Source organism: Camelus ferus, chromosome 1, assembly GCF_009834535.1.
Source record: "Camelus ferus isolate YT-003-E chromosome 1, BCGSAC_Cfer_1.0, whole genome shotgun sequence".
NCBI classification, from domain to species: Eukaryota; Metazoa; Chordata; class Mammalia; order Artiodactyla; family Camelidae; genus Camelus; species Camelus ferus.
Window position 1 is genome coordinate 89242727 of NC_045696.1, and position 25900 is coordinate 89268626.

The 25900-nt window shown below is 44.2% G+C and overlaps 1 long non-coding RNA gene across 1 annotated transcript; it reads right to left on the minus strand.

Moving 5' to 3' along the window:
* Positions 1-21265: 21265 nt before the first annotated feature.
* LOC116662743 lies at positions 21266-25274 on the minus strand. The gene is made up of 3 exons (XR_004318774.1): positions 25192-25274; positions 22449-22450; positions 21266-21277 (listed from the first exon to the last, which is right to left on the minus strand). It is a non-coding gene; the product is annotated as an uncharacterized LOC116662743 (long non-coding RNA).
* Between the last annotated feature and the right edge of the window lie 626 nt (positions 25275-25900).

The window sequence follows — 25900 nt, forward strand, 5'->3', positions numbered from 1 at the left end:
TCATCCTTTTGTTTTGCATTTTTGGATTAGAATGTGGTAGAGCATCTTTTTACATGTTTATTTAAATTTGTATTATTTATTTAAATGAACATCCTCTGGCCATTTTTCCGTCTCCCCCTTTTTTTGTTCTCTTTCTTTTGACTTGTAAGAGCTCTTACGTTAAGAATGTTAACCCTGTCAAATTTGACACAACATTGTAAAATGATTATAAATAAATAAAAATTGTTTAAAAAAAAAGTTAACCCTGTCTGTTATACTTGTCATAGCTATTTTTCCCAGAATGTTGTTTTCCTTAACTGTTTATTTTTTGCCCATGAGGAAAATTTAATTTTGTGTTTACTTAAATTTATCAATTCTCTCTCTCATGGCTTCTGGGTTTGAGGGTCATGCTTAGAAATCTCTTCTCCATCAAGAAATACACATATACTACTATTTGTATAGCTTTTAAATATTTTAACACTCAACTATTTGATTTATTTATAATTTATTTTAGTGTCCACCTAAGGACTTTAGAAGGCGAACCAGGTGTTTTTCCAGATATGTTATTAATTGTCCTAATTTGACTTAGATAATTCATCTTTTACTCACTGATTTCACAACGCCAACTATAACACTTATTAATTTCTTATATTGGGGAGATCTTTTTTAATATTCTGTTCTATTCCAGGGGTAGTGTAAAAATTAACTTAGCATTATAATATGTTTACATGCTCTCAATACCACCAGCATGCTGGATTTCATCACCAAATAATTCCTTCTATAAGACTTCATAGGTGCCATTTGTCTTGAGTTCTTGCGTGTTACAGAATGTCTGTTTCCTGCCTCTTCAATGAGATGACACATGTGTTATGTTTAACTTTCCTAGATCATATTTTGACTCAGAATTCTGTACACCTTGCTCCACTGTCTTCTGACACTGGACAGTGCAAGATTGTGTGAAGTCTGAGGCCAGCTTGATTTAACCCATTTTAGTGACTTGCTTTCACTGCATGGATATCTGGAGAATCCTTTAAAAAAATTTTTTTTGAGGGGGCAGATAATTAGGTTTATTGATTGATTTTTAAAGGAGGTACTGGGGATTGAAACCAGCACCTCGTGCATGCTAGGCAAGCACTCTACCACTTAAGCTATCCTCCCCCACCTGGAAATTTTTATTTTTTTGTTCACTTAAGATAACTTCTTTATTTTATTTATTTTTTTTATTGAAATGTAGTTGATTTGCAATGTAAGTTTCAAGTGTACAACAGAGTGATTCAGTTACACATATACATACATATGTGTATATTTTTTTTTTCAGATTCTTTTCCATTATATGTTATTACAAGAAATTGAATATGGCTCCCTGTGCTATATAGTAGGTCCTTGTTGTTTATCTATTTTATATATAGTAACATGATAATTTCTTAATTACGTCTCTATCGTCTTCCTAAAAACGTCTAGTTTTGTCTTTAAACTGTTTTCCCGACTGCTTTCAGCAGTGTCTATTCTTTTTGTTCTTTTTAATATGTCTTTCATTTTTGTAATGTTTACTTCTTTATTTCTCTTTTATTGTCCTAAACTCTACCATCTCATTTTTTCAACTAATGTGGTTGTCCTATCAGATCTTATTTAACCCCTCCAGTTTCTTGAGTTTTATTTTTCCCAGAGAATCCATGTCTTCTCTCATTTCCTTGAAAGTTTGCAGGAGTACTTGTCTGACATTTTCTTCTGTTTCTGAAGTGATTCTTCTTCTGCTGTGAGCCCTTAATCTGTATTTTATTATAGTCTTTCCTCCAGCCTCCACCAGACTCAAACCTTACCTATTTATCTGACATCAGATCTCCGGTTGCGGGAGCAGGGTCTAAGAGACCTGGTGAGAGTGCAGACTCTGGAGCTACACAGACTGGGATAAAATCCCAGTTCCACCACGGTCCAGCTCTGCGGCTGGACAGCTAAATCAGTACACTGTCTGCTCACGGGGCTCTTGCCAGGATTAAAGTGCTTAATATAGTGCCTGGTTCCTAGTGCCCAGTAAGTATTAGAGAAAGGTGTGTGGTTATTATTTGCGTACACTTAATCCTGAATCCTTTTGGTGTTATCTAAGAAATATACAGGACTAACAATGCTAAATTGACTTCTCTGTTCCGTTCATCCTAGAAAGTTACAAAATAGGTTATTGGTGAGATTGGTTGTTACCTACCCATAAAGAACTATCCCCATCTGCTGGCCACACTCACAAATTAAAAATAAAGGACTGTGTCCAAATACGGTTGTGGAAGAAATATTTCATTTTGCAGCTACTGTGACTTGTAGAATCTTCTTAGTAAGAAAGACCCTACTTTCCTCACTCTCTTACCTACATAAACACCTACCATCTCATCACACAGCGCTGGCTAATTGTTGACACACTTATTTAGTTGAGGCAAACATTTCTTTTCAGTTTAGATTTTAGATTTTCTTTTTTAATTTAAAAAAATGGGGGGGATTAATGAGGTTTATTTTTATTGTTATTTTTTTTTCAGTGGAGGTAATGGGTATTGAACCCAAGACCACTCTACCACTGAGCTGTACCCTTCCCACTAGGCTTGTTTTAAAAGCAGGCAGGACATGTTTCCCTTCTTGCTGGCTTGGTTGTTTCATAGTCTTGAATCTTTGTCCCAAGAAGGAGACAGTAACTAATGGTTTCCTTTTTTCCTTCTTAAGACTCACTGAAGTCACCCACAAGAACCAATAGACATGGTATGTAACTAACACACATTGTGTTCCTAACTATCATTCATGCTAAACAGAAAAAGAAAAAAAATCTCTTCATTGGCCATTTGATTTTTTAACTGGTTGAAGATATTGTAAAAAGAGCTGCTGAATGAGCTGCTGGGGGAGTGCTAGTTAAGTCCCACCTGGAACTAAGTCATTTCAGATTGAATCACAAATGCAAATCTAGGTCTTCCTCTTTGAGTCTTGAACCTTCTGAGACCAGTGCATTCATCCGAGCTTTCCTTAGGGGAGGCTGGCAATCCAGACCCTGCTCTCTGGGGAACTTCCATTGCAGTGTGTTGCTGGGGGCTGTCTTAGTGCGGTGACTCAGGTCAGCGCGGCAGGAGGAGGAGCAGCTGATGCTTCGAAAGATCATTCCTTTGGCATTTCTACATAATCAGTATCAGCCTGTCTGCCCTCCTTGGACTTCTTGTTACCAGGGCAACACTGGACTGATTCTGGGCTGGCTGAGAGGGCGCTACCCTCCTGTGCCTTCCAAGAAGCTACCATCTTCCACCTTCACATTCTCTGTGGCCTCACGGTGCACCTGTTTCCCAAAGGACTCCTTCCTGAGCCCAGAAACACAACAAGAAACTCCCTCACTTGCCCTTGCCAAGGGATAAGCTTTTATGACTCCACTGTCGCTTCCCACCCCGATCACAGCACCGTCATGCTACTTGGAAACCCTCTCCCCATCCTCTCTCCAGCTCCTCCCAATCCCCTTGGCTATTCCCTTGCCAGCTCGCTGCCTCTCCTCCCACTCTGTCCTGTTCTCCGTGCCTTCCTGATCGTTCTCACGTTCACTCATTCTTTCCTTCCACAGCATCACTCTTTCCATGCTTTTGTAATGTCTTACGGCTGCTTTTTGTCCATTTATGACACACCGTAATTTTTTATTACTTCTTTTTCTCTGTGTTCCCATAACACTTGGTTTGTATTTGTAATGTAACCCTCATCACAACATCCTATCCCCTCTGTGCCTGGATCCTTCTTGTCTAGAGTGAGTCCTTGTGGAGAGTTGGGACCTTCCTCGCTGTGTCCCTGGCACCTAGCACAGCCCCTGGTGCAGTAGGCCCTTAGTTTGTGGAATGAGTGAATATCTCTGTTAATTCAAATCTTTACTTGTTGATCAAATTTGCTCTGGTGTTTATTTTTCCCCTGATTTCATGTGTCTAAAGACTGTTTTTAACTTTTCCTTTTGAAATAGTTTTAGGCTTTCAAAATATTGGGAGAATAGTAGAAAAAAATTCTCAGACACTCTTTAATCAGACTCCCCAAATGTTAGTATCTTATGTAACTACAGTGCGATGATCAAGACCAGGGAGTCTACATCAATACAGTTTAATTCACCTACAGACCTTATTTAAATTATCAGGTGTCCCATTTTTGTTCCTTTTCTGAACCAGGATCCAAATCCAGGATCACACATGATACTAAGTTGCCAGATCTCCTTAGTCCCTTTAAATCTGGGACAGTTCCTCAGTCTTCGTTTTTCACGACCTTGACACTTTTGAAGGATGCTGGCCACTTACCTTGTAGCATGTCCTTCAGACAGGATTTGTGCAATGTTTCCTCATGCTTATGTTCAGGGTTTGCATTTCTGCAAGAACAGCCTTTTTGCTGCACCCTGTCAGAGGGTGCATGATGTCTACGCGTGCCGTTCATGATGTTGTGTGGATCAATTGGCTTAGATGGCTCTGGCAGGTTTCTCCACACTAAGGTTATTGTTTTCCCTGTGCAATTAACAAGTAGCTTGTAGGTGTGTGTAAATATGCTGGTTGTCTCACACTTCAGTTCCCTGGTTTTAGAATCCTTGGACAGTTCTGATCTGCATGATTATTATATGATGGCTTTCTATTTCCAAGTTTTTAAATGGGGCTGGGGCAGCGGTTTGCCCATGGTGAACTGTGTAGGGCCCCACCCCAGGAGTGACTCTAGAACTTTCTCTTAAATGAGGCCTGAGCGTTTCGTGTTATACTCTGGGTCACAGATCTCTCTGCACAGTTCCAGTCTCTGGACTGCTCCTTTTTCTTTTTTCCTCCCGTCCTGGAAATCTCCTATTTGTGGGTACAAAAAAGGCTCTCCTGATGGGTGGTGGTGTTCCTGATGAGACACCGAGAAGGGCTATCACAAGTAAATTGATGACAACTTAATTATTAATTCATGCCCCTAAAGTACACACTGTGGAGATTAATGCTCCAAGCCAAAAGAGCCTTGGCTCACATTTTTAGAACCACCGCCTTAAAGGGCAGTTGCAGAGGCGAAGAGAGCAAGGTAGCACAGGACAAACCAAGACCCACTGTCTCTGGGGCAGCACCTCCCAATCCATCCTGAGCTACGTCATGATGCTGATGACCTGGATGACCTTGGGGATCTTTTCTGAAGCCTTCAGGCACAATTACTGAGTTTGGGGGAGGGGTTGGAGGCTGCATAAAATTAAGAAGTGCTAAAACTGTGGCTCCTTCACAGAATGCCTGTCGGCTTCCATTAGTCCCTAAAGTACAGACTGTTATTATCTACAAAAAATTCTCCATCCATAGACAGTATGTCTGAGGAAAGAAAATCTTTCCTTTGCCACATTTGCCATAGTGAGTTTTCAGTGTGACCAAATTTAGGTTAATTATTCTCTGGTCAGAGAAGTCAGGGTAGTGCAAATCCTCATGCTTTTAGGGGATTGCAAAGCAGGCCACCAGGATTCCTAGTGGCACGAGGACTCTTTGGGATAAACGGGTAAGTGGGCATTGGGACTTACAGTCAGCATTGAGATGAAGAAAAATAAATAATGGCTGCCTGAGCCCAGGGGTCCTTAGGAGATGGAGGAGAGTGGAGAATGCCACTGAAGCAAGAGACAGTCAAAGATACAGCCTTGTTTCTAGACTTCGTTTTGGTGTTGGAGAAGGAGTCTCTCAACTAAACTACACACCACCCCTCCCAACCAGGGAATCGCAAAGGGGAACAATCAAGAGCAAAAGGCTGGGGTTTGGCTGAAAGACACGCAATACTTGGGGCAGCCTGGCTTCCTCCACTGTGGAGTGCTGTTGGCACCTGCTGAGGGTGGAGTGTGTCCTCTGGCACCTCTAGGTGACATGGCAGGAGCTGGTGGCAGCCCTGGGGTGACAGTTATGGGAGCAGGAAGAGTGAGAGTTCCAGTCACAAATGGGGTCGGCCTGGAGACCAGTCCCTGCTGAGGTTAGATCTTACGTCTGTGATTTTCCCCCATGCCTGGTCTAGCCCCGGGACACAAAGACCACATTCACGAAGAAATTACAAGCCAGAGCTATTTCTTCTTTTTCTGGAATTCCTTAATAGTGATCATAATATTTTTTGTGCTATGTAAGAAAAAAGTCTTCCATAGGGTGGGAACAGGGAAATCTTTATGTTGAAGTGGCCATCCCAAGTGAATTTTTCAGAACCCTCTAATAATGAACAGCTTACTCTGCGATAGCACAAAAGCTATTTGTCATGAGAACCGTGTTCTAAACAGAGGCCTTCTTTAGAGCCATAGGACTGAGGCTGGTCTTTGGTCACTCATAGATGCCTTTGGTCAGCAGTGGAAGATGCCCTTTCTGTCAGCTCTGTCCAAAGGGATGGCACCACCTAGGAATGAACACTCCTTTCTCTTGTTTATCAATAGAGTCTCAGGGACAAAGGTCTCATTTCACAGCTCTGAGCTTCAAGTTGACAGGGTCCCTTTAAGGCTTGGCTTCACCCGGCTGGGTTCTCAGAAAGAGTGGCCACAGGGGACACTTGGACTTCATATCACCATTGGGCACAGTGAAGCTGAAATAACCAGGGCACAGATGGGATACTCAGCTGGGCACTTGTCATGGGGAAGAGCATGGGGAAGTACCATCCTTGTCCGTCACTGAGCGTCATGGACCCAGGGGCATAGAGCTACACAAAGGCCATGTCCCAGAGCAGTTGTTGGCAGGGATTCTCACAGTGCTGCAGGGAATGTTTTGTTCAGACTCTCTGTGAATTTGATCAGGCAGGTCTGTCTACAGACATGGCCTCCCTTTGAGACCATTTGATTTGGAAGGGTACTTATAGAGTCTTGAGAGACCTGGGCTGGAAGGAGGGGGAGTGACTGAGCCCCTGTCAAGGTTGCGTTTTTGTTTTTTTTTAAATTATATTAATATTGTTGTTTCCTGCACAGGAACTGTGAATCACAGAATCCCAAGGGATCCATTCTCTTCTGAAATGCCCTGGGAACACATGGGGAAGAAAAGACAGAGCAAAACAGCTTTTCACTTAAGGTTAGTCATTCATTCATTCATTCATTCAACTAATCACATATTGTTCAGTGAATATTTATCGAGTGTAGGAAGTGACAGGCACTGTGCTGGGTGTCAGGAATGACAGCAGTGAACTAGACAGGTGAGGTCCCTGCCCTTGGGGAGCTATTTAGTAAAATATATTCTAGATATTAAGTATTATAAGGGAAAGAAGGCAGGTTATTGCAGGAGAAAGTGCTTGGGGCTTGGGGAGGGCTGCCTTACGTAGGGAGGTTCTTGCTGATCTGAATTGCAGGATGGAGCCCATCATGTGAAGAACTGGGATTATCTCATGTAAAGCCCCTGTGGGAGGACTGTGTTTGAAGAACAGAAAGAAGGCTGGTAGGGCAGAGCTTAGAAAGCAGGTGTAGGGTGGGCTGGGACGATGGGTCCAGGCGAGATCAGAGCAGCAGCAGAGGCAGAGTCACGGAGGGCCTTGAAGGCCATAGCCCAGAGTTTGAGTTTTGTTCTTCTGATGTCATCCAGGCCAGTCTTTAAAAATTGTCTTCCCTAGAGAACTTGGTTTCAACCAAAATCTAAGTAAGCAGCAGAGAGAGCTGCAGCCTCCTTCAAACCAATATACCTCCCTCTGTTTGTCAGTTTCACCTGCGTGTGCGTGTGCGTGTGTGTGTGTGTGTGTGTGTGTGTGTGAGATTTAGCCTCTCAAAGTTTTCAAAGTTGCAGTAGATGAAAGATGGCCAGAAATTCTTTCACTTTCCCATTAAGAGGTGCAGTTTATTTACCCTGCTCTTGAGTCTGGCCTGGCCCTGTGATGGCTTTAATCAGAGTGTGGCAGTGGCCGGAAGAGGGTATAGCTCAGTGGTAGAGTGCATGCTTAGCATGCATGCACGAGGTCCTGGGTTCAATCCCCAGTGCCTCCATTAAAACAAACAAACAAACAAATAAATGATAAACTACCTCCCCCAAAAGAAGTGATGGAAGTGATGCTGCACCAGCCTTTAAGAGGATGGCAGCTTCCACCTCCCCCTTGACAAGCAGGCTCTTGGAGCCTCAGCCACCATCTAAGAAGTGCCCCCTTGCTGAAGAGACCACATGGCAGAGAGGCAACCAGAGGCACGGACACTCCCCCCACCCCTACCCCACCCCCGCATCCGGCCGGCCCCCAGCTGCCTGAGCCATTCTAGCAGACAAGAAGACGCCCTCTGGGAAGTTCCGTCTCCAGCAGACATCCCGTGGAGCAGGGACAAGCCCATCCCACTTGCCTTGTCGTGGACCTCAGAATTCTGTTTAAAATGAATGTTATTTTATTCCACTATGCTTTCCTATAGCTTGTTACACAACAGGAGAACACTGAAGCAAAAGTTTAAACAAAGAATTTGCAAATCACTCCTCTGAGCAGAATCAGTGGTTTTACAAGGATCTCGGAGAGCTTATTTATCTCCCCAGGAGGGAAAGAGTGGAGGACAGTGATCAGGGCAAGGACTTTGGAGTAAGACATCATGAGGTTGAGCTGTGACGTAACTTAGCTTCTTTATTTCTAAAATACAAATAATAATAATACATGCTTTGGAGGTTTAATGTGAGACTTGAAAATCAGACACTCTCTGTTAAGACCGTGGCACGTAACAAGGGCACAACGAATTATAACTATTGTGTGGCTGCCAGGGCCCTTCCCATGAGGGGGCGCACGGCAGGCTGCCTGGGTTGGGAACCTGCTTGGTGGGGCCAGGGCTGTGTCACGGCCAGAACCCACGTGAGATCACCATGCAGGCAGCAGCAAGAGCAGGGGCTGTATCCAAACCTACTGTCGGATTTCCTTATATGTTACTATGTGCCTTGGACACAGTATTTCATAACATTGAATGAGTATTAGAACATTTTTTCCTTCTCAATTCTCTATCCATCCTGATAAAGTCAAAACACAAGTTCTCCTATATCTTTCACACCTCCTGTGACACTTGCTAATCTATCTTCTTCTTTTTTTTTCATTTTAGCAGAGAGAAGTAAGGAAACACATAATCTTAAGTGCAGCGCATTTGGCAGGCAACAGTGTCTGGACTAACATTGATACCATTGTTTGGTTTTCATTGTATTTATTTTTTTGTCCGTTACTAGTTTCCTTTTTTTTTTTTCCAGCCTTGACATAAAGATTTCCTTGAAAATAAAGGAAGAACAGTGAGTCAGCTTCAAGTGGAATATGAGATAAGAAATCATACAAGTGGTGTAAGATGCAGTAAAGATTGCGATGATAGTATGCAGATGACCGTTGCAGATGCCGCTGCAGTGAATGTCCCCCAGCTTTGTCGTGGCCCTACTTTGGGTTGCTGCAGCCAAGAAAAGCTGATAAACTCTTTGCATGGCTGGACCGCCCCGAGGCCACCTCTGAGGCCCAGGCACACCACAGCCCTCCAGAACCGGAGGTAGCAGCCCCGGCTGGCAGGAGAGGACGGCAGCTTCATGGCTGAAGCACTAACACAGAGTCAGCTCCGGGCATCCAGGCGGCGGTCTCCTGGTTTCTGAGACCCCCTAAGAGCCATGCCGGCCCACGAGCCACCGCACCTGCCCCAGGACGGCTGCCCGGGCAGTTCTGTTGGCTCAGCTCTCTCTGACCTTCCCCGTCTGCGGCTCTCGCCTCCCTAATGTGCTCAGCACTTTTAGCTGTTCTGTGATAGTCTCAGAGGGCACGGCGATGAGAGCTTTGCTGAAAATGTGCATCTTCTGCAGAAAAGGGCCACAGAACACTTAAGAGAGGAAAAGGACAGAAAGATCAAAGTGGTTTTGGAACAGAAGAGGGAAGGAAGGACTATAAAATTTGAATGAAGTGCCTGGAGAAAAAAGAAGCAGGAGAAGGGAGATGGCTTTGTTCAGTAGTTAGAGCTAAGAGGGGAGGCATGGCAAGAACAAGGACGGGCGCCCTTTAAACTCCAGGCCACTTAAAAATAAGAAATATTAATGTCATGCTGATCCAAGCATCAAAACCCACCACGGTGTTGATCTGGGACAGTGAGTGGACTGTAGCCATTCTGTCCATGACACAGTGTTTCCACGGCTCCCGTGTACCCCTAGGCATCTGCTCCCGTGTCACCTCCTCAGTGAGGCATTCCAGGATCACACCATCTAAAACAGTGCTCCCCTCGCTAGCTCTGATCCCCTGCATTTTTCCTCAGCACACTTGCCACTTCATGGAATTTTATTTGGTCGTTTATTTACTGTCATTCTTTCCCCTTTAGATAGTAACTCCACAAGGCAGGACTCTGCCTGTCACTTTGTGTCCCCTGCCCCACTGGCACAGAGAACGCATCCAACAAGTATATGTTGGGAGAATGAATTCAACCAGTTTAGCTTTATGAATATGTGCAGGACAATACTAGGGATAAAAGATGAGTCAGACATGATTTTTTGCCTTTGAGAAGCTGTCTAATAATGATGACAGTCACTGCCAGTGTTAGAGTGCTCACTGCATCCTAAGTGTCTTTGTGTTGCTTTGCCTTAAGAACCAGAGGTGATGCAAGCACACTTAAGAGCAGGTACTGTGCACACTGACCTGCCAGCACCGTGAACTGGCACTCAGAGGTATTAGATAATGTTGTCAAGGTCTGAGACCTAGGAAACAGCAGAGCCAAAATTTGAATGAAAGTGTGGCTGACTCCAACCCACATTCTCTAAACCTCACTGCAGGAGGACTTATAGCCCTACTGGTAGATATGTATTGGGCACTGACTGTGTGCACAGAAGTCACACGATCGCTGTTGTCAGAGACCACAGGCCTCACGGGGGAGCTGAGGACTTTGGGCCCAGACTGCCCTGGGGAGCCAGCCAGCCTCTCCCCCTCCACCATTTTAGCTCCAACAGGTGGGAAGGCCAAAGTCCATACAAACAGAAAGAAGTGAGAAGGACAAGGGAGGAGGGGAGGGCTGGGCAAACAGGCAGCCCTGAGGCTGTTTGCAGAAGTTGAGGGAGCAAGCAGAGAGAGACTGGGTCCTTGGATGGCCCGCTATTCTCTGTAGAGCCATCCCTCTGCTCGCCCCTGTAGGTCACCTCCACCTGAGGGAGTCTGGCCCGGGCTGGCAGCAGGTGGAGATCTCCAGCAGAGCTTTGCCCTGGCCCAGAAGCACAGTTTCTATCTCAGGCGATGGCTGATACACAGGGAATAGAGCCAATACTTTCTAACTATAAATGGAAAGTAACCTTTAAAAATTGTATTAAAATTTTTTAAGTTAAAAAAAATAAGGCAAATTTGGTGCAACATGGATGGACCTGGAGATCATCATCATAAGTAAAGTAAGCCAGAAAGAGGAAGAAAAATACCATATGATATCACTCAGATGTGGAATCTAAAAAAAAATGACACAAATTAACTTATTTACAAAACAGAGACAGACTCACACAGAAAACATACGTATGGTTACTAGGGGGGAGGAGGGTGGGAAGGGATAAAGCAGGAGTTCTAGATTTCAGACACTACTATGTATAAAATACATAAACAACCAGTTTCTACTGTATAGCACATGGAACTATATTCAATATCTTGTCTTAATCTATAACAAAAAGAATATGAAAAGAATATATGTATGTAGTTGTATAACTGAAACATTATGCTGTACACCAGAAACTGACACAGTGTTTTATTAAACAGACTATGCTTCAATTAAATAAATAAATAAAATAAGGCAAAAAAAAAAAAAAGGTCTTTAAGTTTAGGAAATAAATGATGGCTGATACAAACAGTATCACCATAGTCAAAGGAAACTTGGGACCCGAGCTGCCTGCTACCTACCGTCAGTGCACGTGCTCCCGCCGTTTCATGGTTAGCGGAAAGAGAGTGCTGCTTCCTTTTTATATCTTTCTTTTGCTGCGGTGGTCTTAGGGTCACATTTTCAAGTTCATAGTTACATGATGGAGGACAGCTTCTGAGCAGCCACAACAGCAACAACAGTGAACTTCATGTTAGATGAAACCACTGAGTGCTCAGGCTGATCTGCTGCAGCAGCTCCGTGTTAGTTACCTGGACTAATTCTGCCTCCCAGCACCTGCTGCACTTCCTGCTGAGTCTGTACAAATTACTGCTAACAATAGTATCTGTAGGACCCTTTCAGTAGGAACAGTGTTTGACTCAAACTTCCATGGGCTTGGTTTATGGCACATTTTTATCTTGGCATTGCTTCTGGGAAAGTAATGATGATAGAACTAAATCTGTGTTTCTATCCCCTCAGTGATGTGGCATGAAACTATTCGGTAGCTTCCAAACGTATCCCTATAGATTCTAAATACTATCTGGGTAAGCAGATATTTTTGTATTTACCCTGCTAGGTAGATATTATTGCCCCCAAGTTCCAGGAGGAGATTGAGGCTCAGGAAGATCACTTAACTTGTTCACAGTCACATGGCTACTGAGCAGTGGAGCTGGGGTTGTAACCTGGGAACTGATTCCAAAGCTGATTCTGCAGCGCCCTGCTGCCTTGACTGACAGGTGGCCCCTATTTAATTCACTGTAAGAGACAGTTCACAGAAGGAGAATACTCAGTTATTAACCTCAAGGAGAGGAGGGACCAGATTAGATCACTAGGTGAACCAAGGTAAGATAGTTAAAAAGCAGTGTTCGAACACACCAGTGTGAATGAAGCCTTGAAAATATTGCAGGCTTCCTGAAAAGGGGAGGGATAGAAGTCTGACTGACAGCACAGGCTTCCAAAGCCTAGAGAGTTGAGGGACGCAGAGAAGGACAGATAAGGTCTGAGGTGAGAGGATGAAGGAAGGATCTATACAAGAGAGCATCCTCACAAGGACTGGAGGGGGAATCAGCCTGGGGCATCGGGGGGACAAAGAGAAAACCAGCTGGGCAACATGTAGGCTGTGTGGAGATGAGTGGGGTGGAAGCCAGGGGACGGGTGGCCATGGAAGGCCTGGCTGAGGAGTTTGCTCTTGACCCTGAGGCAGGGCAGAGCCAGGAAAATGACAAGGAAAGAATCAGTTGTTTGAGGAAGATTTGGAATGTTGAGTTTCCTTTAAAAGTGGAATTGATCTGCAGGCGGTGAAAGGTACAAGGATTTGACTCATGAAAAATGAAGATCTAGAATATCGATGGGAAGACGTCTGAAGTCACAGTCAGCTCTCCTTCCTGACTGGCAGGCACCCCTTCATTAACATTCCCTCTCCTATTTTGAGTATGCATGTACTACTTAGCTTATGTGGACTGAAGATCCAGAGAGCTGTCCTCTGCCCCTTTATCTGGAGTCCTTATATCTCTCTGGCCGACTTCATCTGCAACATGCCAGTGTTGGATCAGACAGTCTCTGGAAGTCAGCTATGGTGACAACGAGCTCTTAATTTATGTCTACGCTGTTCTACTTTTCATAAAACCATTCTGTTTCTTTTTTTTTTTCTTGGATGTTGTCTTGGGGGATGTAATCCAACTTCCTTTTTGGGGTCTTTGGTTATCAGGGAACATAAAATATCTGACCTACTTTTTAGGGGGCCTGACTGCTTGTTCTTGTGTTTTGGCCAAAACCTCATGGCTCGGGGAGCACAGTTCCCTTCAGCTGCCACATGTGAAGATCCGATTTGGAGGAACCTAGTAGACAGAAATGTTCAAAAATCACCTCTTTCAACACATATTGAAATGTTTATGGATAAAATGATAGACTACCTGGGAAGTGGGTAAGGTATGGATGAAACCAGATTGGCTACAACCTAGTCATTGTTGAAGATGGGTGATAGCGCATGGGGTTTCACTGAACTCTCCTGACTGCTTTGTATACATTTACAATTTTTCCATCATAAAAAGTTGAAAAATTTGCAGATGCTGACTGGTATATGTAAAATAGACAAACAAGTTTAAACTGTATAGCACAGGGAACTATATTCAATATCTTGCAGTGGCTTATGGTGAAAAATAATACAAAAATGAATATATGTATATTCATGTATGACCGAAGCATTATGCTGTACACCAGAAACTGACACAACATTGTAAACTGACTACACGTCCATAAAAAAGAAGAAGAAGAAGAAGAAGAAGGTCACAGGAGCAGCAGCCAGTCTTGGGCTGGACAGAGAATGCTAACCTAAGAGAAAAGTATCTTTAATTTCTACACTGATTAAATTACACCCAACTGCAAGAGATTTAAAAAAAAAAGTTAAAAAAGAAGCACACATACTTCTTTGTTTCACGTTGCAGCCTCCAGAAAGCCAAATGATCGAATATCCACAAAGCAGTATTCCAAAGCAACCCTGAGACGTGGGAAAGTAAAGTTGATACAACAAAATCATTTACTGGGCATGGAAGAGTCTCTCTGAGGACACTGGTCTGGGATGACTTGTTGACAAGAACATCTCCCTTTATCGTGAGCTGTTACCTTCCTGTCTGCTTGAAGACTCCGCCTGCCATTTTTCCTTTCCTTTCTGTTTCTTTGTTTGTAAGTTAACTTTCTCCATGGGCAAAGGAACCATAAAGGAAGGATGGCAGAACCCTCCAAAGCAGTGGTTTTCCTTTTTTTCCAACCATAACTCGAGAGTAAAAAATATACTTTTGATTATCGCGTACAAACACAACTGACATGTAGGTTTCACAAAACAACACCCTTTACTTGGTGGGATATATTCTGATATTTTCTGTTCTGCTCTAGTCCAGTCTAGTCTATTCCAATATTTGAAAAGGCTGTTATGATCCACTAAATTGATTTCAGGATCACTAACGGGTTGCAGCCTGCAGTTAAAAAAAAAATGATTAGTGAAAGATACACTGGGCAGGAAACTTAACATTTAAAACATCTGGCCTGGGGTTGAAGTCATAGACATCTGGATTTCATTTATATCTGACAGTGGAAAAGGCCTCCACACTTTCTTTAAGTGGGTGGAAGGTCAGACCTACAATGCTTGCCAAGGATTGACTAAAGTATTAAATTTCAGCAGATGTGTTAATTGATGTACCCATCAACAGTGAGCGATCACAGCCGCGCACAGGCTTGAGATGGGGCTTTGGCTGAAATGGGCTTGGCCACATGCCATCTTGCAGTTTTACAGTGGTAAAAGGGGGTAGCCTTGTTCTTCACACCCCACTGTGGCTGTTGCTCAGAGGAGACACCATACAATGGTGTAAGGCTGTGCGTGTCCCTTGGAAACAGACAGACTTGAATTTGGACCCCCACCAACTACTAACTATGTGACTTTAGACACATGATTAACCTCTCTGAGTCTGTTTTTCTCATCACAACAAGGATGATGCTGCTGTATTAAATGAGATGATATATAGCCCGGAACCTAACATGAGGACAAACCCTCAACAAATGTTGTTAAGGTCTTTGTCTCCCAGCACAGAGGCCATGGGAGGTTTCCTTCAAAGGTTGCTCGGTCTAGTGGCTTGTGTGCTAGATCTGCCCACAGGTTTGCTGGACGGGAACAAAAGGCAGAACCCCCAAACAGAAAGAAGCCTCCAGTGCCTACTAAGCAGGAGAGAAGCCACATTTTCGGGCTAAGTGACCTAGGAACATCCTTCACCAGCCCTAGGTCTCCAATTCCTCAATCATGAAGTGAAGATGAGGGAAACACTGTGTTCTTCCAAAACTCTTGGCTCGTGTTTCTTAAAGACATTTAGCTTCCTGGGCACCAACTCAGACCCACTGAATGACTCATAATCATCCCAACCCAATGTCCAGTCATTCACCAGGTTCCTTTCAGAGGCTGCTGCCTCCATCTCTTCCCAAGCCATCTCCTTATCTCCTCCTCCCTGCCCCACTCTGTACCTGTTGGCTGGACTCCTGGCTTCTAGTCTTGCTTGTTCTCCATCCAGTCTCCACTCTGCAGCCAGAGATAAGGTTTAACAATGCAAAAGTGACAGGCGGACTGCTGTGCAAAACTTCCAATGACTTCTCGATGCCCTCAGAACAAAGTACAAACTCCTAACATGTCTGTCCCTGAGGCTCAACTTGACCTGGTCAGTGTCAGCTGCCCCAGCCCCTGGACCGCCGACTCAGGAGCGGCAGGGACGGTGTCTCTCCTGCTACAGATGTTGGGAGGTGTCGATGCAGGTGGCCTGGTGCAAACCACCGCCGGGTCAAAGAGCAGTTACTGAGCACCAGCTACACCTTTTCTATAAAATTACAGCAAGTGATTTATTTTCTGGGCAAAATAACTTCCATGTCCTATGCCAGATTGTCTATCAAAATCCCTGTTGTGTTTTCTGCTGGTTGTTTAAAGATTGAATCAATTGTACAATGATTTCCATCATTTTATATTTTGGGACAAGGATGGTTTCAAGGTGGGTTTTTAAAAAACTTTGGGAGAACAAATATAATTTGGATGCTTTTCCCATGTTCCTCAAAATACACTAAGTGGATGCTGGTAGTTACTCATTGTTTTTAAAGCCTGATCTTGCTCAGACATAATGGCTGGAGATTTCCCTCAGCAAGAGGAATGTCACGCATTACGGTTTTCACCTCCATTTAACCAGATTAAGTGTCTGTTAAGTGCTTTGTGCTCTGATTAGAGGTGTCTGTATATGAAGTGCTCCTTGAACAAAAGTTATGGGTAGTCAAATGTAATTTCATTAAATGATGTGCCATAATTAAAGCAAAACCACTTCACTTAAATAATTAGCTTGAAGTGGTTGCAGTAGCAGAGTTAATAGACCTGCTTTTGTGTCCTCTATGCTACGGGTGTTAGCTAACAGCAGAACTCGGGGGATGGGCTGCTCTACAGGTTCAGCAGCTCTGGGCTCCGGGCCATGCTGGGGCTGCCCAGCTGCCTCCTGAGAAGGCGTCAAAGAGCAGCAATCACCAGACCGAATCCCCCACCGCCCACCCCGCCCCCACCCCGCCCCATGGTTTATTTGCAAGGTTGAATAAGCATTCAGAACAGAGTACCCTAGAGAGAAGGTGGGCAGTTTCCACAAGCATAGTGCTGAATGCTGGAAGAGCATTCACGGATTTTTTTTAGAATAGTGATTACTGAATCACTACTGAGTTAGGGTGTTGCAGAGTTGAGGGGGCGGTGTGCAGCTACAGGTGAGACCAGTCATCGCAACATTCAATGTAAGCAAAGGAGCAGATAGTTTGTTAATTAAGCAGGTGACAGAAAACTTAACTGGCAATGGCTTAAACAATGACATCCCTTCCACACTCATGATTAAATATCCATTCGCTTTGGTTCAGTAGGTCAGAAATATCATCTGGGTACTCAGATGCTTTTCTTTCCAGTTTGCCATCCTTAGTATATTGGCTTTGTCCTTGACACATCACCACATGGTTACAAGCTGCAGGTCCAGCCAGGCATCAGCATTTCAGGTGGTAAAAAGGAAGGGGAAGCAGGTAAGCCACACGTGTCCCTCTTTATCAGAACACAAGGCTTCCCACACTCCTCTGCCCACAGACGTCTGCCCAACAGATCTCATTGACTAGAACTGGGTCACATGCCCCCCTCTGCAGCTCTCCATCCACTGCTCCAGGGAGGCTGGACAGTGGGGAACAGGGCTTTTGTTTTGGCCTTAGACCTACTCTTATCAAAATTAATCCCCTCTTTGATCCCCTCCCTTTAAAAAAAACCAAAAATTTTGTGACACGCCTTTATCCCGAAAGGCAATGACGAGATCATATAACGCATTTATAGCTGTAATTTCAAACAAGGCCCTAACTGTAATATAAAAATAAGAAATAAGAGGAAAGTAATTTATAATATGATGTACATTTCAGTGCATCATTGGCTCAGTCTGAGCCGCTAGAAGACATAATGTCAGAGTTGGCTGTTGCACCTATTTATAAGGAATAGTTGAAAAGAAAAGAGAAAGATCAGAAGATATTCCATACAAGGAGTACAGGCACTGGAATAAAATCCAGGGCAAGTTTCCGTAATAACAAACCAGACTCGTTTGAATGTGATAAAGAAAGAGGGAGGAAAAACCTTCATCGTCCACACACAGTACATGATGAAGGCTATGATAGTCTCTCGAGTGAGCTGAGCCTTACTGCTAAGTGCAACGTCAGAAATAATTCTTCCTTTATGACAGCGGACAGCAACTGGGAAAGTACCACGGGAAATCCATCTCCCATCGTGAGGACCTCACACCTCAATATCGATGCTTAGTGTTGAGGACCTACAAAACCCTTGAAGGCCTGTGTTTCAATAAAAGATACTCTAGGAAAACATTATAATTAAAGAGGCTGTAGGGTAAATCAACTGTACCTCAAAAATAAATAAGTAAATAAACTCTCCCAATAACTCCAAAAAAAAAAAAAAAAAAAAAAACACAGGTGTTTGAAACAACAGGCAACTGCCAAATAAATAAATACTATTCTCACAGCATAGATTTCTTATCATCATGTTAAACAAACGAAAAATTTCCAATATGGGATGACATACATGAAATGATGTTGAAAGAGACTCAGTAATAAATTTAACTCAGATTACCATGTCATGCACCTCCCATTATTTAATAATTTTTTATTTCTAAATCTATTAGCAGGGACTCTAATTCCCTCTGTCACATAATTGCACGTGACTGTTACCAAGGCAGACTGATGTTGGGGTGTGGCACTGTCAACTCAAATACAGGGAGTGACGCCCAGCAGTGATGTAATTTTCTGTAATAGTGAACAGTTCCTGGTAAATTTCAAAACAGCACGAGCATAGCACAATCTTTCCTCAATTTATGCAATTGCAGCCCTCCTGGAAAATGTCAGTGTTTGTTAGAGCGACAAAACACATACTTTGTATTTATACATAAAATGGAGCTAAATTGTTGGGCACAGAGGATACAGTTTTTTTCATCTACGAGTGGGCATTAGAAGAAAATGAGGGGCTGGTTTTGGTGCCACAGAACTCTCCCACACTGCGGGGCATCCAGCACCCCCGTCCCCACTCTCTGGCGCACCACCCCCAATCATTCAGACATTTACACACATACTCCCAATACACACAAATTCCCTAAGCATCTTCTGGTGTGGGTTAAACTTCCTGGGGAACCACTAACTTAGGTGAAGCATGAACCACCTTGGATTGCACACAGTGGCCCTGGGGAACAAAGTCAGGGTTCTGGAGGCAAGGAAGAAGGGGGACAGACACTGCAGCAAATAATGGCATCATGTCTGCAGTAGGGAATGAGTGGAAGAGAGCTCAAGCAGGTGTTGGAGGAGGAGAAGTTGGAGGGATGAGCAACCACAGGGAAGTCAGGGGCGATGTTGGGAGGACCTGAGGTGAGATGTGGACTCTCAATGGAACCAGCACCAGAGCTCATCCCAGTGAGAGGCCACCCGCATCACTCACCCTCAGCTCCCAGGTCCCAGTAGGAGCAGATGGTATCTCCAAATATGAAGCGGATTCCTAATGATGGTAGTGGTGGCCGAAGAAGGGTAAGATGCCCCATGAGCCTTGAGCTGCCCGACAAACCCAGGGAAGGAACTTCTGAGCTTCTGCCGGGGGCAGGACAGCTGCACATTGCCACCCGCTGCCAGGCCCCACCTCCTTCCCACCAGCAAGCAGACTTCTAATCCAGAAAAGCAGAATTATAGAAAATCTCAAATCATTTCCCTTACTAGACCACAGAATTTGACCCAAGATATACACGGTTGCTGCTAGAATCTGTCTCACCTCTCAATACATACTGGATGTAGAAATAGCCCTTTTACATGGAGAAAAAGCACTGGACATATTAAAATATGTGCTTAAGACAAAAGAGGTGCCTCTCCTGAGAAATCAATGCCAAAATGTCCTCTTCTGAAAACATTACTTCAAAACATTAGGAAGCCTTAAACCACCTCTTGTTCCTATCCTCAAAGAGTCAAGGACACATTGCGCCCACGTCATGGAAGAAAGCAGATAGAAAAGGGCAGCAAGGGGAGATGGGGCGTGGAGGGCAGGAGGATTGTTTATGGATGAAAAACACAACCGCCATATTTGGAGATGCTGTGCAGACTGATGGACATGGCTGATGCTAAGTTATGGCAAGAAGACAGAGGAGACATTTTCCCACAATTAGACAGAGAGGAACGACGCAGAGCAGAGGAAGCCATGATGCCCAGATCCAGGAAACCCAAACCTATACCGAGGAAACTCCCAGGATGAGAAAACAGCAGATACAGTGGTTGTATCTGAATGGAAAACTGCTGTTCTTTTCTTCATTCTTTTCACTTTGCTTTCTTTTCCTTCAAATTTTTATGGAATGTGCTACTTATAAGCTCACAGAAAACCACAGATGACAAAAAGCACACGATTCAGACAGGAATATCTGTTTTGAGGCCCTATTTTCTTTGTCTTCAGGAAGAGAAAACCTCAAAGAGCTAAGGGGGGGAGTCCCAGGCTGAAGGCCAGAGAAGACAGGTGTGACTGTAGTTTACCTGATCAAAGGTGAGCATTCGCTGAAAGAGAAATGTCTGCATGTGTTACTCGTTTGCATCCAGCTTCTCTCCACATCTGGGGAAGGCAGAACCAGCTCGGTTGCCTGCAGTCCTCCTCCAGAGTGGGCTTTGACTCAGTCCTCACGTGGCCTCCCTCATCTCATTGATTGGGGCTCCCAGCCAGACGGGACACAACTTTGGATTAATTCTAGACCCTATTGCATGGTCACAGCTGGGACCTGGAGTCTCGGGCTGTGAGCTCTTGTGGCTGATGAGGAAACAGTAGGAGGGCCAGTGCCGGGATGGGTCTGTGTCTGTGACTTACACAGCGGAAGCTCCAGACCTTCCATTCCAGGGAAGCTCTGGCCCCAGTGGCTGCTCATCAGGTATAGCTCACTATTTGATGTTATTTTCAAGCCAGCCTTCCAGAATCCATTTTAAAGCTCCAACTTCTGAAACTTCAACAGGAGGCCTTCTGCAGAGGTGGACAGTCCACAGAAGTCCCTGTTTCAATGTCATATGGCTCAGCTGTGTCAGGGTGGGATAAAGATTTTTTTTTAAATTGCTTTGTTTTTAAGTGAGGATTTTTGTGGTGATTTATCTAAATTGTATTACTTCTTTGACCTTGTATGTTTCATTTAAACTGTGAAACCTCATTTATTGGAAGAGGAAATATCTACTTTAGTCCCTGGAGATTGCCATAGGTCACCTTGAACAATAAATTGGGCTTTTGAGGACAGAGTTCTACGCAGATGCAGAAGGGGATATGCCTGTGGCTAGGGGGTACTGATAAATCATGAGTTACTTGCATTAAGGTCTCTTCTAATTTAAGAAAGAAGAATCATATTTGGTAATACAGGGTGTCTGTTTTCAGGCACAGACAAAATTGGATAGAACTGTGAAGATTAAAGGAAACTTTAGAATTTTCTACCCTATATACTGTGTTCTAGGAGGAAAAAATAGGATCAGGTGGAGGTAAATTAGCTTAATTCTGTTATCCAGACTGTTCACTGGAGGACTCTTCCTTCCATTTGTTGACTAATTGAATATAAATCCCATTAAAGGGCACTGGATTCATTTTTCATTTGAATGAAAGGAGCTCATTTTCCTACCAGAACTGGCTGCTGTGAATACCTAACACACAACTCAACGTGCTTGAAATTTGCAATTGAAACCCCAAGGGGTACCAAGCCTCATGTGATGGGTACATGTGCGCAGACACACACACACACTAAATTAACATTTTAAATATTTACATTAGGGAATAAATTAGTTGTTAGGTCCTTGCTATTTTCTTATTGTGAATTACAAACTCTCTTAACAGGAAAGTCTACTTTCTGAGCTTCTTTTTTTCTCCTAGCTAGTGGCTTAAGCTTATGAAGGACGTGACAGTCTAAGGCATGATTGTTAGATTTCAAACAGTTGGAGAATTTTGGCGAAAAAAAAGAAAAAGAAAAGAAAAGAAATTTTAAAACATCTTAATGTAGAAGCTGAAAGGTTGGGATTTTCATTGGGTGCATATTTGAACTGGTAAAATGCTAGTATAAATATTGGTAAATTTGAATTTCAACCTGGAATCAAACCCTAATGGGTTACACTATTACTTGCCACCCCATGTATTTTAATCTTCTATTCTTACGTTTATATTATATATTATAACAGAGAAAGGTTTATATGATAACAAAAGAAAAAAATAGGTATAGCTCCTTCATTCTCCCATGAAGGCTAAAGGTATGTCTCTTTCTGAAACATTTGTCACAGAAAGGTGTGAGTTGGGCACACAATTATCTAAGGCCCTAGTCCATATAAAGTTCTCCTGCAGATAGATGAAAGGGTTCCTACTCTGCTTTGCCTGCTGGGATCTCGTATAGTCCTGCAGTCCTGTTCTTTGCTTTGCTTCTGGGTGAGTCGTCCAAACCGGGATACTTGGGGTGAGGAATCTCTGAGTATCACATACAGCAACTTGGTGGAGCTGCAGATCTCAGCTTGGCAGGGTAGTGCATAGGTCTGCACTGCTTCACCCACTGTCCTGCCCCTGATCTCTGGGGACACTGGGCCTCCTAACCTGAGGGTTCAGTGACCACTTCTGGTCCAAGTCCAGAGTGTTCCTCTGCAGCTTCCTGGCCCCCCATGCCGTTTGTCCTGCACATGGTACGTCTTGAACTCCTGGGTCCCCAGGGCTTCACCAGCCTGAACCTTCAGTCCCATCAGTTCTTGGCCTTCTTGGTCTAGTACTCTGAAGCCTCCACCCTCCCTGCTTCCCTTTATCCCAGCCTTCACAAGTAAGATCTTGGGAACAATGCTGTATGTGCTAAGATGGGGAGAAGAGAGAATAGCCCGCTTTGGGCTCAGAGGTACTGTCCTTCTATCTTCCCTCCTCTTCAGAAGAGGAGGAGGGAGAGTTTGACGTTTTATTTGGAAAAATGAAAATACTACAAAACCTAGGGAGCTTTTTTTGGGTGAACTCTTTGGAGACTTCATGGCAAAGGATCGCATGGGAGATTGCTATTGGCTGGAGAGGTGTCTGATTGGTGGCTCAGATGAGAAGATGCTGCGAATAGACTCCTTGGGTCCTGGGCTCCAGAAGTAAAGAGAGCCTCTTGGTTTCCTTTCCAGTGGTCTCATCCACTTCCTGAGCCTGAAAGAGGGGATAAGGATGCTGGGAAAAGCCTTGGCCATGGACCTTCTGCAGGTTTTACTTTTGAAGATCCTAAGTTACTGCATGTAATGCTAGAGAGAAAGAAATCCTAAGCAGTGTATGGGAAGAAAAAGTTTCTTTGATCATATTGGGGGTCACTGGCCAGTTCTGAAAATTAAACTGACAAAGGCAGCTTAACAGGAGAAAAGCACATAAATTTATTAACATAAGTTTTACAGGACATGGGAGACTTAAGGAAATAAAGACCCAAAGAAACAGACTTGAGTATTTTATGGTAAGTTTGATGAAGAGTAGACAGTCGTGTAAAATGTGATTGGTTAAGGAGCATTAAACTGGGGAAACTTAGCAAGGCCTGTTTGTTAGGATTCTTCTCAGCATCCCTTTATCTTTGGACATTAGGATGCTCCTTTTCCAGACAAAGGGAGAGCACCTCTTCAGGGAGGATTTTATGACCTGTTTCAAGAAGGATGATGAGTGGGGTGGGGACAAGGTCAGATTGACCTTCCATTTTCTCAGACTTCTTCAGCTTAAAATATTCAGTGTATTAAGTTGCTATATTTTGGGGGTAGCGTGCTCTGAACCCCAGCAGCAGTTAATGATTTTCCACTGCCTGATGGTCTGCAGAATTATCAATTCTGTCTCTAAACCCCCTCGGCTTTTCCCAGCTCTCAATGGCATGGTCTTCCAAATGAAGTTCCACCAGGCATTCACTGCCTGGCACGGTCCCAGAGCACTGTCACCACTCAAATGCCTGTGCCTTGCTGACAAATGTCGACCAAGTCTATGGGTTACCCATTGGCCATGCCACCTATGCTGGGAGTCCAGAGCTTCATAAGAACCATTTCTGTCTCTTGCCACAGACAGAGGGAAAGTTAACGTCCGGTCTGGTGTTCCTAAAGCCAACCCCAGCTACCTACAAGCTCTCTTAACCCCTGACCTCTGAGGGGAGTTTATTTTGGACTTTTCACTTCCATTCAATATGGGTCATATGGGCCACAGGGGCTCTTGGAAACCCTCCATCAGCTGACCCCAAGTTCTCTATGACCGCAGCCAAGGAAGGTGGCAGTGGGGTCAGGGGGACCCATCACTTCACTCCAGCTGTTCTCACTGAGACTCGGCCATCCTAGACTCCCCTAGGAGGAAAGCCTTCTGACCTTGCATCTATGGGAAGCATGACCTCATGTTTGTGGGGCCCCTTCTGCACCCCTGAAGTTGTCCGGACACACACATGAGTCATCTGGGGGCACTCAGTCATGACAGCTCCTCAACCAGTTTTCACTTCACCGAGCAGCATTTATGCTTCGGTTCCTTTAGATGTGTGTGTCACAGCTGAGGTCCCAGAGATAGGAGAGATACCACATTCCAATGTGCAAGCGTCCAAGGGATCTAGCAGGAACGTGCTTACAGACTCCTGAACTCTTCACCTGCATCAAGGGCACATAAAGGGCTGAGGGCAGCAGAGACAGGAGAGAGGTGGGGAAGTGGATTTTTAGAACAGTATTGTTGGTTCACTCGGTGTTTGATCCCAGCCAAGGGGCAAAAATTACTCCCACCTGAAACCCAATGCAAGGGCCCTCAGGAGAGCTGGATGGGGGTCTCCACAGTTGGGTCACAGTGATCTGGGGTCAGCTCTGGCCTGAGAAGTAAACCTCAATGCTGAGGGGGTGGGAGGCCAACGGCTTTGGTGGTGAGTAAAGGAGCAGGGGTTGGGTTGGAATCAGATGTCACTCAGACTTTGTCAGACTAAGAACACATGTTTCCTGTGCAGCAAATGTAGGTCGCAACACAAGAGAGAGCTGGCATGGGGTCATCTTTGGTCCTACCCTAGAGATCCACTGAGGGGCAAACAGCTGAGAGGAGTCTAAGGTCTGGCTGGATTCCTAGGGGCTAATTAATATCCTAGGTTGAGCGCCAGTGGAATAGAGTTAAATTCCCCCAGGGCAAGGTAACTGCAAATTGGATAATTCATGTTTCCTTTTGAGAGGGAGCAGGGCTCTCCAAAGGACTCACAAAATACTCACTAAAGGAAGAATTGGCTTTATTCGTTTATTTTTAAATTCAAGTATAGTCAGTTTACAATGTTGTGTTAATTTCTGGTGTACAGCTTAGTGATTCAATTACACATATACATATATATATATTCCTTTTCATATTTTTTCATTGTAGGCCATTACAGGGTATTGAATATAGCTCCCTATAAGGAAGCATTGACTTTAAACCCCTGCTGGGCGGAGTTCACTTATTTATTTATTTAAATGGAGGTACTGGGGCTTGAACGCAGGACCTCGTGCATGCTAAGCATTCAGTCTACCATGGAGCTATGGCCCGCCCCCCTGCATTTGGAGTTTTGCATTTTATCCTGGCCTACCCATGTTAAATATTGAATTTGAGACTGAGTTTATGAAGTGAACAGAGAAGTCACAGGCCCTGCCTGATGTTTTATATAAGGGCACAGGGAGAATACACGCCACCAGATGGATCTACAGAGACAGTGGTAGGCAAAGTTAAGTTGCTATCTGACAGCATTCTGGAAGTCCTGCTTCTCTGATGTGCCAGTAACCTATGATGTGCCTTACTGCATACTGTCAGTATGTCTTTGTTGAGTTACACTTAGCACTGGGGATGCAAAGGGGAAAGAGCCAGAGTCCCTGTCCCTGTGGAACTGAGTCGTGCCAGAGGAGTGGACATCATCTCTGTAGTGAGATTTAGAGACCTGAGTCACTTAGAACTGTATTTACTGAAGATAGACATGATGCCGAGTAAGGCTGAGTCAGACAGGAAACCCACGGAGCCTCCTCCTCCCCAAGGTTCTAGTCCCAGCACCCTAAGTCAGCAAGGGCCCATCACGGGACACAGGGCGTGTCGTTCATCCCCATCCCAGTAGGGGTACAGCTGTGTCCTGTTCTAGTTTTTTTTTGTGGGTCCTGATGACTAATGATGTTGAACAT